Genomic DNA, 18,346 nt, shown 5'->3' with positions numbered 1-18,346 from the left:
AAAGCCTTTATTTCATACAACAGGTTGGTGGTTAGCTAATTTGCAGATTAATAGTTTGAATTTTTACGTGTGATAACCACAACTAGGATTTGTAAGCAGTGTGCCGTTTGAAATAAATAAATCATGTAATACAGAGACGGTACTAAAATGATCTTAATATGGTATGACTGCTGCTATCTAAAGAAAGGCATGCACCCTTTAGAACTGTCAAAGCAATAACTCTATAAAACTCACAGTATAGACATGAACTTTAGAATGAAAGTGTATCCGTATTTTCTGTTGCACGTTGTACTGTGCAAAGACTGAAAGCTGTGTTATTTTTATCTTCTAGTCTCAAACAAATTCTCCTGCGGGGCCCATGAAGTATCTTGAATACTCTAGCACTCACCAGTCTCGCTGCAAAAGAGAAGACAGTCCATATGTCTGTGAGCGTTTGTGTGTGTGTGTGTGTGTGTGTGTGTGTGTGTGTGTGTGTGTGTGTGTGTGTGTGTGTGTGTGTGTGTGTGTGTGTGTGTGTGTGTGTGTGTGTGTGTGTGTGGTGTGTGTGTGTGTGTGTGTTTCTTTTGTCTGTGTGAAGCTGAAAAACGTGTCCTTGGGGAGATTGAGGTGTTTGCTATCAACCGTTGCCCTTGGTCTACTTAGTCCAGTATGATGAGATGTGGCTTGAAGAGGACCTGACCTGACCTCCCACAGAGAGACACTGACCTGACTGTGACCCTGGTAACGGTTGTGTCATGTTGCCTAGAGATGGAGAGATCCCTAGCAGGGGAGAAGCAATTACGGCCTTTCAAATATGAATTGCATAACATTAAGAAATGCATGGGTTCAATCAGAGAAACATAAAGAAATAATATTACTTTAGTGACTCATTAGTTTTGTTTTTGCTGACATCAAATAATAAAAAAGACAGTCAGAGTCTCTGTATGATAGAGTGCCCTGTTTGTATCTTATTCCAACATCCATGTTCTCAAATGTGTGATATTAGGTGCAAGGTTAAGCTGCAAAGCTCATTTAGCTAATGTACCATTAGAACAACAGGTAAGCAAGTATATTGTTTGGCCACAGCATTTAGATATCATCACCTTATAGTTTGTTTTATGTTAAACATGTAGGCAATGCAAGTGTATTTATAGCACCTTCACACACAAGGTCATTCTGTGTGCTTTACATCATGGAAGACATGTACAAAGCCAGTTATCTATTTACACATCCAGTTGACTCTGAGCAACATTAACATTCATTTCAAGTTGTTTTTCCATCCCCTACCCTAAGCCCAATCTTCACTTATTGCTCTGTTTTGGTCATCTCCAACTCCTGAGAACTCTTCTTGACTCTTTAGATGCTAAATGCTCCACTTTGTACCTCAAATGTCCACATAGCGTCTTAATCTGTCAGAAAGATGTTGGTGCTGGAAACCAGGATCAAAAGAGCAATGAGAGTTTACCAAAACAGAGAAGTTGAGGGCCATACAACTAAACTAGTAGGCTAAAAGATGCTAACATGCTTAACAAGTAGAACCGCAGAGCTGGGTGGTGAATCTCTGTGGATTCATCACATATTAATAAGTGTAGCTTTGTTAAGTGTTGTCTGTAAGTAGCATACACTTTGGCTCACGGGTTGCACTGACAAGCCCTAACAAAGCAGCGTATCCTGATAGCCGGTGGCCCAGCGGCACCACCAACTGTCTCCTCTCCTTCCTCTGGCTCCACAGAAGCTGTGCCTCCCCCTAATCAATGCTGCCAGCTGCGCACGTATGCATCCACAACTCTGCCTTTTGAATCCGCTCAGACTCACAAACACTTTGAATTCACCACACGGGAGGCTGAGACTAAAAGAGAATAAGGAGGAAGTCAAACATCAGGTTAACATGCAGAGAAAGAGCCGCAGCCCACCCTGCCTCAGTGCCATCTTTAACCTCAGTCATTACTGTACAGGGCTGCTCTCCTCCTCTCTCCCCACCTCTCACCCTCACACACTCATTGAGGTCAGAGGACGGCCTATAGTCCCTGCAGGTAATGAGAGAGTGTGTAGCTCCAGATGGATACTGTGTGGTCATCACATGTACTCGTTTGTTTGACTTTCCTCCCCCTGTTATCAGTGTGTGGCCGATTCTCCAGGGATTTCTAAAGCTGAATACTGTAGCTCAACCACATCTGAGACACACATGCAACTCCACCCAAGGCACCTCCGACCTCAGACGAGGAGTAGATGAGGGCCTTTGGGAGAAGAGCAGGAGGGCACCTCTCAGGCAGACACAAGCACAGCTGCAGCCAACAGGAGCACCACGGAAACAGATGGTTTTAGTTGCAGACAAATAATGAGAGCCAAGTGTCAGTTAGTCCATTTAGATTCAGATGACTTTATAGTCCATTTAGATTCAGATGACTTTATAGTCCATTCGATCTACAACAGTGAAAGTTTGTCTTTGGCACCGGCAAATCAAACATCACTCACCATACGCAGAACAGCATCACATACACCTTGAACATACATTTCAAACAATACACATCTTAAAGTGACAGTAATAACCTAACACAACTAATAAAAGCACTGAGTGGATTGTTCTTTCACTGGCGTGTAAAACATTACAAATAAAGAACTACATCTAGTGTCGATGATTTCATCCGTTTTTTTTCCCATTTAGATTTTATTATATATTTTCCAAGACAGACATAACAAAAACACATCAAGGACAAGCAAAAACAAAAAAAAGCAAAGTAAGGGTGGGGGAGGGAATACAGTGTTGCATTTATGTTATGTGTCGCTATATAGTGTGAACACATGCATGCAACACTATTCCCATTATTACTTATTGTATTGTTTTCCCTTTACTCCTGATAGATTCTCTATATTAGACTTGCGTTACTAGAGTGAAAATTATGGAACCATAGTGTCTGATTTATTACTTATTATATTACTTAATTACATATTAAAAGGGACCTCTTCTGCTTTTAGGGGTCTTCCCTTCCCTGTAGTGTGCTCTATAGGTTTTAGTGCATGTAAATGGTCTGCAAAGGCAAAAGTCCCTGTGTTTCTCTCCCAAACCTCTTTTATTTACATGTTATTTCCTATACACATGTCCAGGGACTACGGATGAAAGATAGTCCCCGCTAAATAAATGATTTGTTTGCAGGAAATAATTTACTGTATTGTAACCAAACACCAATTATCTCCCCTATCTAGATATGACAGGGTGGAGGCCACTTCTTCCAAGCATACCAGGTTCTAGTGATTGAATCAACTAATAGAGAAGATGACTAACAGATGAGAGATGACACATTTTAGTTTCCAAATATAAACCTGAAACTGGAAGATTGACTCAACCAGACCCAAATCCTGCTCTGTGCGTCCCCTCAGCTGAGGTAAAGACCAGCGGTGGAAACATAATCTCTCCGTGTCCACCCACACACACACACACACACACACACACACACACACACACACACACACACACACACTGACCTGCCAACAGCAGCAGACCGACAACCAACCTTCAACCCTTAACACGCACACACACTCACTATCCACTGCACAGCTGTCCATCCTAAATGTAACTTTAGCAAGATACACACATTTCATCCGAATGGGGTATAATCCAGAGTAAATATCGTTCAGCCAATGTCATTCAGATGGATTACAAAGAGGAACCATCCCCCTTTCTAAATCCTCCCGAAAAAACCCAATTTGACCATGTTGCTGCTATAATCTTGGGCCGTTCACTAAACATTAGCAAATACGGTTACTTACGGTTACAGCTGGACTTTACATGCTGAGTTTTCAGATCTTAATTCAATGTTTACATCACATTTCTTATTTTGGACTACTGGTGAATTGAAAGACATAATCATATATATTTAAGATGCCTGAGATGGTTTATGTAATCTCCTACAGAGTGAGGTCAACATGTATCATATTACTGTATGCTGAGTCATAGACCCTGTTACAATGACCAACTGAGGCCTGGACCTCTGTTCCTTTTCTCTGCAAAGTGTGTGTGTGTGTGTGTGTGTGTGTGTGTGTGTGTGTGTGTGTGTGTGTGTGTGTGTGTGTGTGTGTGTGTGTGTGTGTGTGTGTTGAATACATGATATTGTAGGTAGTCTGTTTGAAAGGTTAAATGCCGTACCTCTATATAATTATTATATACATTATTTTGTATTGCAAGATGACCCTTGCAGAAGCCAGTATCGTTTAGGTATTAATCAATTTAAAGTGGACCTATCATGCTATATTTAAATGATATATTGTAGGGGCCATACCTATATAAGGTATATTTATACGTTTCTGTTTTCAAAATACCAAACAGATCATGCATTTTAGCCATGCCTCATTTCGCTCTATGTGCTGTTTGCTGTCTACGGGTCTGATTCTGCTGACCACGCCCCCCTGCAGGAGAGGGGAGACGTGCTCTGATCAGCTGCTGGGCTGTCAGAAGAGGGGGAGAAAAAGAGATCTCCGTCCTCCGTGTTTTATTATAGCCTATATAGAGTCGTTATTCATTTGTTTTAAAGCTCAATAAATAACAAAGAAGACCTTTGACCGGCACTTTTCTAATTTTGTCCGGAAGATTTAAACTTTAACGGACATCTTGACCGGCGAAAGAAACTGAAACTGAAACTCTGCCGCACGGTCCCCTCGTTCCTTGGAAGAGGCGGAGAGGTGGGTGTTTGTCATCTGCTGGTGGACTAACCGGAGAGAATTACAGTGCTTGCCTCGACGGGGAGGGATTGCATTGAATTAAAGCAGCGGGAGCAAACGCTTGCCTCGGGGAGGGAGAAAGAAAGCCACAGCGGAGAATAAACAGAAGGGTAACCATGGTAACTATGGGCGGGAAGTCTTCTTCGCTGCTTTTGTGGCAGACTACAGCGCCACTTTCAGGCCTGGCATATGTACTACCGCGTCTCCAGCACTTTCGAACGGCAATGGCCGGCCGTGGCCCAATCCCACATTCCCCTGATAGGTGGAGAGTTGGCCCAATAGCCGTAGCGCCACTTTCCTGACGTCAGGACAGTGTTCAAATCTGGATCAGTTTTTATCAGATCCGTTGCAGCCCCTTTTTTAGAGATTTGGGTATGGAGGAAAATAGAGAGGGTTGTGTTTTCTGACACTTGGTGAGTTCCCTGGAACACCGGGGACACATATTCATGTATAAAAGACGTACAAAAGTGCATTTTGCATGATAGGTCCCCTTTAAGGAAATTAAACAACAAAAACACCTAGCATTAATATAGCGTAAGTATAATTGAATAAATACCATATTGTGTGACACACATGTTGCATAAAGTGTGCACAGCTGTAGATCAGGGACATTTCTCACACTTCCTGATTAGTGTGATTTTTCGAGAGTTGTGCTGCAGCTACCACAGATGGATGTTTCAGGTGTGGTACTGGAAAGTTCTTTAGTCAGTTAATTAGAAACGGCTATACTTATTAATATGAGAATGAGCAGGGTAAAGTGTAGATAAGAGGTCTTGGCTGTATATTGCTGTTGACGTGTGTTCAATGCCGTCTGAGACAAATTTAAGATTTTAGGTAAAAGAAAACGAAATATTCTTCGGTGGCAGGGGGACCCATTTGGCTGGTATCAATTTCTACAGCTTTAAATGAAAAGGATTTAGAGATTTGTTCAGCAGGATAACAGAAACACTACAGATGTTAAAGGGGCCTTATTCTGCTCATGTTGAGGTTCATGTTTGTTTTCAGTGTCTCTCCCGTGACATGTCTCCATGCTTTAATGTTCAAAAAGCTCTTTTCTCATACTGCCTGTGCTGCAGCACCTCTTTTCACCCTCTGTCTGAAACCAGAGCCCAGTCTGCTCTGATTGGTTAGCAGGCCTCCCCTGAGCCTATCATGTACAATGTGTTGGAGTGCTAGCCAATAGGAGCGCGAGTGTTACATAGTGATGTCATTTTGTCACAGAAGTAAACAAAGGAGTCCAATGGAGGCGTTTCAGGCAGGGGGCGGGGTGTGTGGGAGAAAAACTCCCTCTGGAGGGAACACAGGGATTTTAGCCTTTGCAGACCATTTACATGCACAGAAACTGGTTTTACATGAAGAAAACGTTACATTTTGGAGCAGATTTGAAACACAGGAAGCTAACACACATTATTTGTGTGAACATTGAGGGATAGGGCATGGCCTTGGAGTTCTCAGGGTGCCCTTCTTCACATTGTTATAGTTCCTCTGTATATATTATTTACTGGAGTGATGAAGTGAGACAGCGTGTTTGCTGAACCGGAGCCACCTGGAAAAGTTAAGAACCTTTTCTGAATATCAGAGCCTCTCCAAACACAGTACCATTTAAATATCAACATGAACGTGATAATAATCTATTTAAAATAATAGCAAGTACTTTAACAAATAAAGTCCACCTCCTGGGTATTATGTAATAGCTTTTGTTACTAAATGGTTCAACAATGAATGCACTACAGCTGCTTTATGTTCCCGGTAGAATGAGCTGGACCAGGGTGAGGCTCAAACCTTGTAAAACGTTTACTTTGAGGACTTAAACTGCAGCAAAATCACACAAGCTCTGTTTAAGAGTATGTCCATCTCTCATAATTAGAGCCCTTCTCTCCTCTGGACTATTCACCACCAACAGGACCAGAGTTTAGCAGACCTCCGCCCAGGCTGCCGTGTTGGCTCGTGGGCCGGCATGGGGAACCAAGCAGCCAGATGGAGGCTACGGAGAAGACGGGAGGATGGCACACATACAAGAGTGGAGGATGGTGGAGGAGAGAGAAATGTAAAGGACACACGCCCACATGAAGGCAGCATGAAAGGATGGAGCGCACAGTAGAAATGAGAGGGTGAGGGTGGAGGAGAGAAAGTGAATGTTGATACATGGGCTGCTCTCTAATCAGCTTCACAGGGTCTCATTTCAATCCCAAGTAGTAACATGCTGTAATGATATAGTCCTTACATGAACATATCTATATATACTGTTATGCTGCCAGTTAAACACAGTCTTTATTCCTCTTTAGGGAGTGTTCTCCTAACATGAGTCTTATTAACGTGTAGATGATGGGGTGAGGTCCTTCAATGCAAAACAGCTGCTCTTCTTGCCATAATGAACTATGCAGAGCGTTAGAGTCCCAACACAAACGGAGCAACACGTTGTTAGCTCAGCCGCACCTTCTCATCTCACTTTACACACACACACACACACACACACACACACACACACACACACACACACACACACACACACACACACACACACACACACACACACACACACACACACACACACACACACACACACACACACACACACACACACACACACACACACACACACACACACACACACACACACACACACACACACTAATTGCTCCTTCTTGATCAACTGTCACAAGCGGTGACGTGGGACACATACATTCAAATCAAGTTTATCCTAAAATAACATGAGGCCCAATAACTCACATATCTTGGTCATTTGTAAATGTACAGGCATGTTGGGTTAGGGTTACTCTGGAAGAGATATTCAGTTATACATTTCCCTGGGACCCCCCCCCAGTCCTCTTCTCTTTCATTGTGTTGTATGTGTATTTGTGTGTGTTTGACATCAAGAGGCTTGAGCTGCATGTGTACCTTTTTATAAAGTTCTTTTGATGCTAAATTCCTTTTTTGTGTTTTCTTCCCCAGTGTAGCTTAACCGATAAACACAGAGGACATTTTGTACCACAAAATGTAAACTGAAATACATTTACTGGCAAGTATGAGCAACAGAAATGAATGTAGTAGATATGGTATAATCTCAATCCAGGCATACAAATAATTGAATTTAGAAACTGTGTTGCATTTACAGTAACAGTTTCGACAGCAGAGAGCATGGCAAACCAAATTATTAAGTTCACCCAACCCCTGAAATAACTTTGACATTGTTGCCTAATTTTTATAAAGCTTTGCTAAGAATCTATCTTTACATTTTACTGGCAAATTCATTTAGGATGTCCCGCTTTATAAATATCTGCTTTTCCCCTGACTAAATGGAATGGGTTTCCAATACAAATGTGTTGAAAACATAGAAACTATTTTGTTAGCTGTTTTGGTGGTGTAAAAGAAAAATAAACAATATAACATTTAACCCGAAGCTTTATCTAGAACTTGTATCCTAATCAAACAGACCTTGATTTCTACAGATGAAATGACTTGTTTATGTGCGTACACAGCAGTGTGCTGAGCAGATGTGGCCTTCAGCAGCAGCCGTAACAAAACGTAGAGGATCAGGGAGACAATCCTCTGAAATAGCTAATCCCACAGCTCTCAGTCTCCTCTCTGAGCCCACAGACAGCTCTCAGTCTCCTCTCTGAGCCCACAGACAGCTCCCACCAGTCCATGTGTGCTGAGTTTGGCACACTGTGAAGACGAACACTCCTACGAGAGTCTGACTCCAACATTCAGCAGATTTCTCACCATAAAGTGTTTCTGGGAAACATGTGGGGACCAATACACCTGACCTCTGTAACATTTAGAAAACGGTGGTTTCTGCACATATTAGCTTGCATAGCACATGTTGGTGTGTGGATTTGGGTGCATGCTTACTATTCTGCTAAAAGCTTCAGTTGAACAAAGAGCCAAAGCCGGCTCTACAGGCGAGGTCACACTTTATTTTCTGAGGCTTGACCTGACTGTCCACACCATGTGAAACCTGACAGTGATCCGGGTGTCAGCTGACGGGATTTTAGCTTCAGGGGGAGGAATATAACCAGAAGAGCCCAACATTGCTGTATGTAGAATAGCCGTTAACAGAGGCGGCCTGGATCAGACACTGTCACAGGCCACCGTGCTGTGAGTGGATCAGGGCCTTCAACATCCAGGACATGACCCTACACTCTGGTCTCACTTGGCTCTGCATCGGCCAATCGGCTCGCTGCTCCCTCACTGCGAGTTGGACCCAGGTAGAACCTCATCAAAAGCCCCCCTGTTTGATATCCTGCCTCCAAAGTGGTAGAACAAGCTCCCCATTGATGTCAGGACAGCAGAAAGCCTACAGTGAAAACTAACCTGATTCTGCTGCACCTGGCCGGTAAGAAACCAGAACTGTACGCAGAGCACAATGGTTTGACTTGTTAAAAGTCAATTGACTTGCAGGATTCTTTCTTTATGGTTGATTGCACTTGTTGTGAGTCGCTAAAAGCATCAGCTTGATTCAAATATGTAATGTCAACATGGTTAGGAAGTGTGCAATTTACTAATGTCCCCAGACAGGAATTGTTTGGAACTAAAGTGCTTACATTTCAAACAGTTAGGCTAACATGTTACTGAGACATGAGCCACATGCTGCCAGAGTGTGAAAGTTCTGCTTTAAAACCTTTTTTTTTCAACTTTTATCAAATTAACATTTACTTGACACTCAGTCAGTCCTGTCTGGCCATGGATCTAAGCAGGAAATGGTTGTGACTATAAACTCTATTCAAATTATTTGTCAGTCATTATTACTATTACTATTAATCAGTGGCGAGCCGTGACTTTTATACCTAGGCCCTCTGACCCCCACCCCTTCCCTCGAAAAAAAAAAAAAAAAAAAAAGAGTTATTACGTCACAGCGTATACTTCAGCGGAATATCAAAACAACGGCCCGGGGTGCAAAACGCATCAATGACAGCGACCCTCTACCACACAAAACAACACCTGTGAATAACCCAATTTGTGTTCTTTGAAATTGAAAAGGATATTGCATTGTGTTGGAGTTATATGTCTTAAATGTAATTTGGCTTGGCTTCCTATTTTGTGGACATGCTTATATTTTGAAGGCGAGTTTACGCTGTTGACAGGAAGTTGTTGTTGCTATGGAAACAAGAAAAGCTTCACAGCGGGCGGAACTTGTCATAAAGTCCGCGATAATAAAACGCACCCATTTAGAGGGAAGATATGATTGGTCAATTGTACTGTCATTTGACATTACTCTCTCGTTCAGTTACTATAGCGGGCCCTCTGTGAATTCACAGCAGGACCAATCAGCTCCTGTCTTCACAGTAACTCGCAGAGACGAGCTTCTTTCATTTAACCCTTCACATTCAAACAGAAACTGAATAGGCAGATTCAAAGGATTTATTTCTTTGGAAATGTTATTTCAAATACAATTAAATCATGTTATTTTGGTAAAACTAATGAAAAATATAATTTAAAAAATATTTAAAAAAAAAATGTTTTTAATGTTTTTAAATATTATTTTGTAGAATATCTTAGGCCCTCAGAGAGGGCCTAGAGCAGGGGTGTCAAACTCAATTTCATCAAGGGCCACATCAGCATTATGGTCAAAGGGCCGGTTGTAACTTTAAGACTATATAAAAATACATGTATAAATATTTAATATATATAAAATAATGTATTGTATTACATTATTGCCTCTGCATTGGATTATTATCGGATAGGGTAATAACTTCATAATTAACTATGTCTGAAAGCAGAAGTCTAGGGCAAATAATTGCAAGTCTCTTCAGTAAGAATGTCACAATATGATTTAAAAAGAAAAGCCAAATTCTGGAAAAACATTTTGAAAAAAAAAAGTGAAACTTTGAAAAAAAAGTAACATTTTGAAGACAAAAATCTATTTATGAAGAAAAGGCAAATTCTAAGAAAAAAGGCATATGTTGAAAAAAAAAGTCAAATTCTGAGAAAAAATGCATTTGTTGAAGAAAGAAAGTCAAATTCTGAGAAAAAGTCAAATTTGAGATGCATTGTGGGACATGTATTTTATGGGCAACGTGCTTCTGTAAAGTAGCACTTTGAGCGGAGCCTTTATGATGGGACTCCACAGTTAACCCATCTCCCCATACTGTGCACAGCAGAGTTATAACAAGTATTCTGATGTCTCAGGCAGAGAAACCAGATCCTGCACTATCAGGTGTCCCTGGGCTCCAGAACTACCCCCCCCCCCCCCCCATCCACCTGCCATCCACTCAACCACCTGCCTTTTTAATCCTGTCCACCAACAGAAAGGGTTTGGATGTGGGGGGGTCCCCTCATGACACAGCAATTCACTTGTGAAGTTTTAAAAATACGGCGAAAAACATCCTCACCTATCATGCAGGGTTGGAATAACTAACAAGTTCAGAGGTTAAATCACAACTGTCTCTTGAGATGTTGAGTATCAAAGCTGCTCTCAGAGTTTAGGAGAGCAATTAGGCCGTTTATTTGATAAAACATCAGATATAATGCTCATACTCTCAAAAACATGTTGAATAAAATATCAAACAGAAAGTAATTTAGCCGGCAATCATTTCATTTCAAGTTTCATGGGAGGCAGAATGAAAAGGTTCGTCTGTAGATAATGTTTAAAGATATGGACATATAAATGAGACAAGAAAAGAGGAGAGAGAGAGGGAAAGGAGAGGCGGAAACAAGCTTGGCAAATAGAGAAGAAGCGGAAACAAAAGAAAAAAGCAGAAAGAATCCTCAAACATGAACAGGCACTCAGCACAAATGAGCTGATGTGTAAACGGAAAGTTATTTAACAGTCATATTAACACTTACATGGTTTCTGTATCCCTGGAGGTACATTTATTTGTGTCCATGTGTAAAAATAGTTTTAATTGAAAATACATTTAATTAAAAGTGTTACGTTGTAATCTTGGTATTACATGGGTTTAATACGGGCGCAATAGGGGTGTTATAACAGTGTAATATAGAAGTAATAATAGTGTAATTACGTGTAATATGGGTGTAATATTGGTGTTACATGAGTGTAACATGGGTCCAATTACAGTGTGACATGGGTATAATAATGGTATGTGGTGTAACGGGTGTAACAGTGGTGTAATAGGGGTGTAACAGTGGTGTAACGGGTGTAACAGTGGTGTAATAGGGGTGTAACAGGGGTGTAACAGTGGTGTAATAGGGGTGTAACAGGGGTGTAACAGTGGTGTAACGGGTGTAACAGTGGTGTAATAGGAGTGTAACAGTGGTGTAATAGGGGTGTAACAGGGGTGTAACAGTGGTGTAATAGGGGTGTAACAGTGGTGTAACGGGTGTAACAGTGGTGTAATAGGAGTGTAACAGTGGTGTAACAGTGGTGTAATAGGAGTGTAACAGTGGTGTAATAGGGGTGTAACAGTGGTGTAACGGGGTGTAACAGTGGTGTAATAGGGGTGTAACAGGGGTGTAACAGTGGTGTAATAGGGGTGTAACAGTGGTGTAATAGGGGTGTAACAGTGGTGTAATAGGGGTGTAACAGTGGTGTAACGGGTGTAACAGTGGTGTAATAGGGGTGTAACAGTGGTGTAATAGGGGTGTAACAGGGGTGTAACAGTGGTGTAATAGGGGTGTAACAGTGGTGTAACGGGTGTAACAGTGGTGTAATAGGGGTGTAACAGTGGTGTAATAGGGGTGTAACAGTGGTGTAATAGGGGTGTAACAGGGGTGTAACAGTGGTGTAATAGGGGTGTAACAGTGGTGTAACGGGTGTAACAGTGGTGTAATAGGGGTGTAACAGGGTTGTAACATAATAGGGGTCTATTAATGTGTAATAAGAGTGTACAAACGGTGTGATATAGGTGTAACATTTAGGAATCAGTTAATTTTCCAAAATATTGAATGCCCATGTAAGGGTTAAGATGTTTCATGCAAGGCAGAAATGTTTAAAGATGTGGACACATTGGAAGCTTCTGCTCCTGGGAAGGCTGCTGCAAAGCCAAGCAGTTTCTCAATAACTCACAGTGTACAAGGCAAACATGTTGTAAAAGGCTCAGGATAACTAACACAGATCATTGGGTAAATGTTAGAATAGTCAGGCTACAGGCCCAGATCTAAATCCATAGGGAGATGCATTAAACAATCTGTAGATACAAAGAAAACACAGAGTGAGACTGCTCTGCATCTCACTATATTTAGATCCTCTAAATGTATAACAAGTACTTCTGCAGCCCTGTCATGGTGTCAGCACGTCACCTCTCACATATCTGCCTGCATGCTAAAATGTCAAGATGTGTTCGCTTCAGGAAGCACGAGAGCTGCACCCGGGCTGCTGATTGCAGTTCAAAACATCTGGATTTTCCAGAACATAACCATAATGTTCTATGAACAAGTGATACATTACATTTTTGTTGTAAAGGTTGCAGGCATGGTGGAGAGAATCATCTGATGATGTCACACTCATGTAATCAGGGATATTTGAGTCCACATGTTTTACAGAAAGCTTTCTGTATAGACTGAGGTGCATTTTGGGATAGTTACTCAAAGTAAGGATACCTGAGCTGATTTGATTTGAATCATATATTTCTATATTTGTGTAAACCTATTGGTGATGTGAAAAATGAGCAAGCCGGATGGAATTGTTCTTTTAAAATATGATTGATATGAGAGAGAAATACGGTTTCAGTCACTGATTTACATCTAGTGCCACTTTACTGAATTTATGTTCAGAGGAGAGCAAATCAAAGAGACAATCAAACGGATTGCCATCGCGTCCCTTCAGTGAATGGATAAAGGTTGATGACAGTTTTAGCAGCTGCTTGACTCTTTTCAGCACATCAGCCAAGAGAGGGTAAATTAGACAAGAAGGAGGAGGAAGGTGGAAGGAAAGGGGAGGAGAGGAGGAAACAAGGAAAGAGAATAGAAGACAGGAGGAGGAAACCAGAAAACCTTCCTTACTCCCACAGCGGGGACATTTACAGCGTTACAGCAAAAGGAAAAATACAAATAAAAAAAGTTTGCTAATCTATTAAATACAGAGACATAAACAATTAAGACAGATTTTTTTTTTTTTAAATAAGCATTTTCAAAGCTAAGTGAACATAGGTGTTGAGATTGTGTATTGCGCATAAGAGTCATTATTGCACTATTTCTGTAATGGAAGGAGAAGGGAGCCTGCAACAAGAAACAGAAGAAGGGAAGTGAAGAAAGAGGAAAGGAAAAGAGGAGAGGCCACGCCGGGCCACACCTAAACATAACCAAAAGAGCTACAACTCCACAGATCACACACTCACTTTTCTACACAAGCTGAGATGCTGTAGCTATAAGAAAGCAAACACACACCACTAACCAGTCCCAGGGCCTCCTGCTGTAAACCAGTGAAACCACCAGTTCAAGCCACTAGTGGGCCAGTACACAGAAAACACCAAGTGAATGGTCCACACCACAGAGAGGTGTTCAGATCATACGCCTGGGTAATGATGAGGGTCTGAGAGGGAGAGAAACACAGAGGTGTGCTGTGATTTCAGAGGCATTGAGTTGTGATCTCATGCAAATAAAGAGTGTGTGTGTGTGTGTGTGTGTGTGTGTGTGTGTGTGTGTGTGTGTGAGAGAAAGAGAGAGAGAGAGAGAGAGAGAGAGAGAGAGAGAGAGAGAGAGAGAGAGAGAGAGAGAGAGAGAGAGGAGAGAGAGAGACAGACAATGGGATCATGCAAATGTGAGTCAAATGTTTGGCCCCAGGCAGGCACAGGGTAAGATTTAGGCGCGGCTGGGAGACATGCACTCGGCTGATGATCTGTAGCATTACACAAGCAGGGGAGGAACGGGAGGGAACACCGGGGCTTTATTAGCGTGTGTACCCCGGTAAAGGTGTAGAGAGTAATCCCTGCTGCTCCCCGACAGAGAAATAGACAGAAGAGAGGAGACTTACTTGTTAGAGATCTCTTCCACATGGACTGTAAACGGCTCTGTTTTCTCTTCTGTTCCCTCGTGTTCTGAGCGCTAAAACCGATCTTTGCGGCGGCGAAATCCAGAGTCCACCGAGCAGCTGCCGGGGAGAGAGCTACGGTGTGAGTGAGAGCAGAGAGAGGAGGGAAAGAGGGAGAGAGGGACGGTGTGAGTGAGAACAGAGAGAGCAGGGGGAGAGAGAGAGGAGGAGAGAGAGGGAGAGAGCGACGATGTGAGAGAGAGCAGAGAGAGGAGGAGAGAGGAGGGGGAGAGGAGTCTCTTCAGCACCACTCCGCTCTGATCAGCTCCCACTGACGTCACTGCCTGGCTACGACGCCACGCCCACTTCCCTACACACACATGATAAACTGTATGTTATACATGCTGCATATCTCTGCCACTTTAAATATTCCCACATGTTTTATTGTCAGAGTAAATGATCATATTTTGATTGTGCTTATTTGTGTATATTTATATTCTTATTTATATTCTATATTTGAATTGTATCATAGTTTTGAGACATGTTTTTGGCACAGCAGCATGTAAACAAGGCATTGCACAGGAATAGAACAATACATTAAAACGTTTTAAAAAAGTAATGAGGAGATTTTTCAGATTTAAAAAACACTACTGCATTAAGCAGCCCCAATACTGTAGATACATAATGCTTACAACTATAGTGCAGCTGCGCTGCTTCAAAACTGTTCTCTATTCAATTATTTCTAATATTAAACGTGTCTCAGGTCCAAACTGCTCCAATTGGGTCACCAGAAAGACCCCCAGAAAGTGAGAACAGTCCTCCAGATTCTACATGTTCTCTTGTGCAAATAAACCTCTCTCAAAGTGTACAATTCTTTGTGCACGCTATTTTCACAACATGTTTAACAAATGATCCTAATGCAAAGTGGTGGGGACATGTCCCCAGCGTCCCCAGGATAAATGAGAGAGACATTTTACACCAAAGCAAATTCCTCATACATGTAACCCTAATACACCTTATTCTGATCCTAATGAAGTTACATTAATACTGTGTTAATGTTCATATTACGGTTTGATGTCTTAATGGTTATGGAGATGGGAACACACCGAGGACATCTAATGGACAGGTGAGGAATAGCAGAGTCATACAAACACAAAGAGGGAATGTTAGAAGCTCCAGAAAGCCCCGAAGGACACAAGGAAGTGGAGCACACATTCAGAAGATTTCAGATTGATGGGATCAGGGAACATGATGGCAGAGAGTCTGATTTAACACTGAGTCAAATAGTGCAGTAAGGATTTACTGTACTCGTTATATGATTATGAATGTTACGGATCGACTTGTTTACCTGTTGCTTTGGACTTCATTCCTGGCCAAGCTACGGTACTGATCCAGTTTGATTTCAGCTGCATCACTTTACATATTGTATCTATACAAGGTCTGAACCAAAATGAGCAAAACGTGTCATTATTCTGCACTTGCTGGAGGACATAATAGAGTATAACACAATCAAACACACACTTCAACATCACTCTCAACAGAAACTGAACAGATTGACAAAAGTAGTCTATATCAGACGGCTGTGCTCATGATCTACACCTTAGAGATGTCAACTCAGTAGACTGCATCCTTGCATCATTATTCGAGCTGGCAGAACAACATCTGAAAGAAGTGAGGATTTACTTTTTGGAGAGGACAGAGGCCTTGAGCGTGTGATGTTTCAGCTGCCAGGCCTGCTGTGGACTTTGAAGACAGACAGGAAGAGAGCGGAGGCAGTGAGGGATTGTGGGGGCTGACATGGTGCTGGCTGGTGATCTGTGAGTCAGATTGTGTCCGAGGTGATGTTCCTGCAATGTGTGAGCAGCACCTGGCCTCAATGGATGGCTGAGTCCTTCACAACACAATCTATATTGTCAATAAAAAGCCTCACAAATCTGAATGAAGAAAATGCCATGTAAGTAAAGTGTTGGAACACAAACCATGTTCAAATGTATTCATGTGTGAGGTTATGGGGTATTGAAGGGTTGTGACATTTAATAATGAAGTGTTGTAATATAAAACAGATCAGGGAGCTCTTAAGATGACACTGCAGTTAGTGGGTGGGGGACATTATAGGGGTCTCTGTAATAAAACTCACAAAAACCTGCACTGTATGTACCTATTTGGACCTGGAATTGTATACTTACATGTATATTTTTAAAATATCCATAATTATTCAAATGGTATATATTTAAAAAAAAAATGTGTGAACTCTTCCCTGTACTATCCTGTGTTTCTATCTTGTTACTTTTGCTGCTCAAACAACCTGCATTTGAATAAATATACACATGGCTAGTTGCAGTTGCAAGTATAAGTGAAGGTCTGATATTCACCCAGCACAGGTTGTCTTTATTTTCAATGACATGGTTAGCCCCTCCTTATGAGCTTTGTCCAGCCTGTCATTGGCTGTTGTTGCTGTTCACTTCCTCCCCTCTGATGGTGATGGAGGCCCCTCCCTCTCCGCCTGTACTCCACTATCAGCTCCTGTATGTGTAACGAACACCAAGCACAGACAGGGCTTTTTATGGCTTTGACTGTGCTCTGAAATAAGGCTCAATGTAGCCCACTGAAGGGGCTCACACACCGGGGGGGATGCCATGCTTTAAACATGAGATAATAGAAAACATATCACATCTCTGGACAGAAACTGATTGGAAGTTGCCACAACGATGGTGTGTCTTTCTCTTGTCTTCTCTTTAACTTAAGTGAAAGGAGGAATACTAAATTGTAAAAAGTCCTGCAATCAAATCTTACTAAAGTACAATTACAAAAGTATTAACATCAAAGTATACTTCTGTCTGAAAAGTAGTACTTATTGCAAGTTGGGGTCTATTTCCGAATCATTTAATTGCTGGATTATAATTGTTGATGCATCTATCACAGCTGGTATGTTGATCTTGTTTTAGTTACTTTGTTGCTGTATATTCTTAACCTGTAATGATATGTCAATGATGATGTATTGGCTGCTGCATTAGCTCATTTAGTAAAGTAACATAGGCTTTCAAATACATCTCCTCCTCTGCCCCTGTGCATTCTAGGAGAGGATGTGGCTGTTGTGGAGGTCTACAAGTACCTGGGAGTGCACTTAGACAATGGGCTGAACTGGAGGATCAACACTGACGCTGTGTACAAGAAGGGGAGGAGCCGACTCTATTTTCTGAGGAAGCTGAGATCCTTCAACGTATGCAGCAAGATGCTGGAGATCTTCTATCAGTCTGTTGTGGCTAGTGCACTCTTCTTTGCTGCGGTCTGCTGTGGGGGCAGCATCAGAGCCGGTGACACCAGCAGGATCAATAAACTGATCAGGAAAGCTGGGTCAGTCATCGGCATCAAGCTGGACCCCTTTGAAGCTGTGGTGGAGAGGAGGACACTGAACAGGCTGTTGTCCATCATGGATAACCCCACCCATCCTCTCCACCTGCAGCTGGACAGTCAGCGGAGCTCCTTCTCCAACAGACTGCTGCAGCTCCCCTGTCACAAGGACAGATACTGGAAAACATTCCTGCCCACTGCAATAACACTGAACAATAAATCACCTCTGGCTGGAAGAGAACTCTCTGCTCCATAGTTTCTCTTGGAATAAAACCACGTTGTACATTTTACTCATACATAATCTGTTTCATATTTAATACTCCATATTCCATATATTTTGAATATATATATATATATATTTGTATATATATATATAATATCTGCATGTATATTTTCTATTTCCACATGTATATTTTATATTTTATTTTATTT

General features: G+C 41.8%; 1 protein-coding gene across 3 annotated transcripts in view; it reads right to left on the bottom strand.

Annotated features, from left to right (window-relative positions):
- The window catches only part of smpd3 (sphingomyelin phosphodiesterase 3), an 84,073-nt gene extending 69,317 nt beyond the window's left edge, over positions 1-14,756 (bottom strand). For 2 of the 3 annotated variants that reach the window (XM_034122173.1, XM_034122175.1), the window contains exon 1: positions 14,567-14,756. The gene's annotated coding sequence lies outside the window, so the exon portion shown is untranslated. Of the gene's footprint in view, positions 1-13,987; positions 14,126-14,566 lie in introns of all 3 variants that reach the window. The other variant, XM_034122176.1, reaches the window with a different exon arrangement.
- Between the last annotated feature and the right edge of the window lie 3,590 nt (positions 14,757-18,346).

Source organism: Trematomus bernacchii, unplaced genomic scaffold, assembly GCF_902827165.1.
Source record: "Trematomus bernacchii unplaced genomic scaffold, fTreBer1.1, whole genome shotgun sequence".
NCBI lineage: Eukaryota > Metazoa > Chordata > Actinopteri > Perciformes > Nototheniidae > Trematomus > Trematomus bernacchii.
Note: the sequence above shows the minus strand (reverse complement) of the source record. Positions and strands in the feature narration are given on the sequence as shown.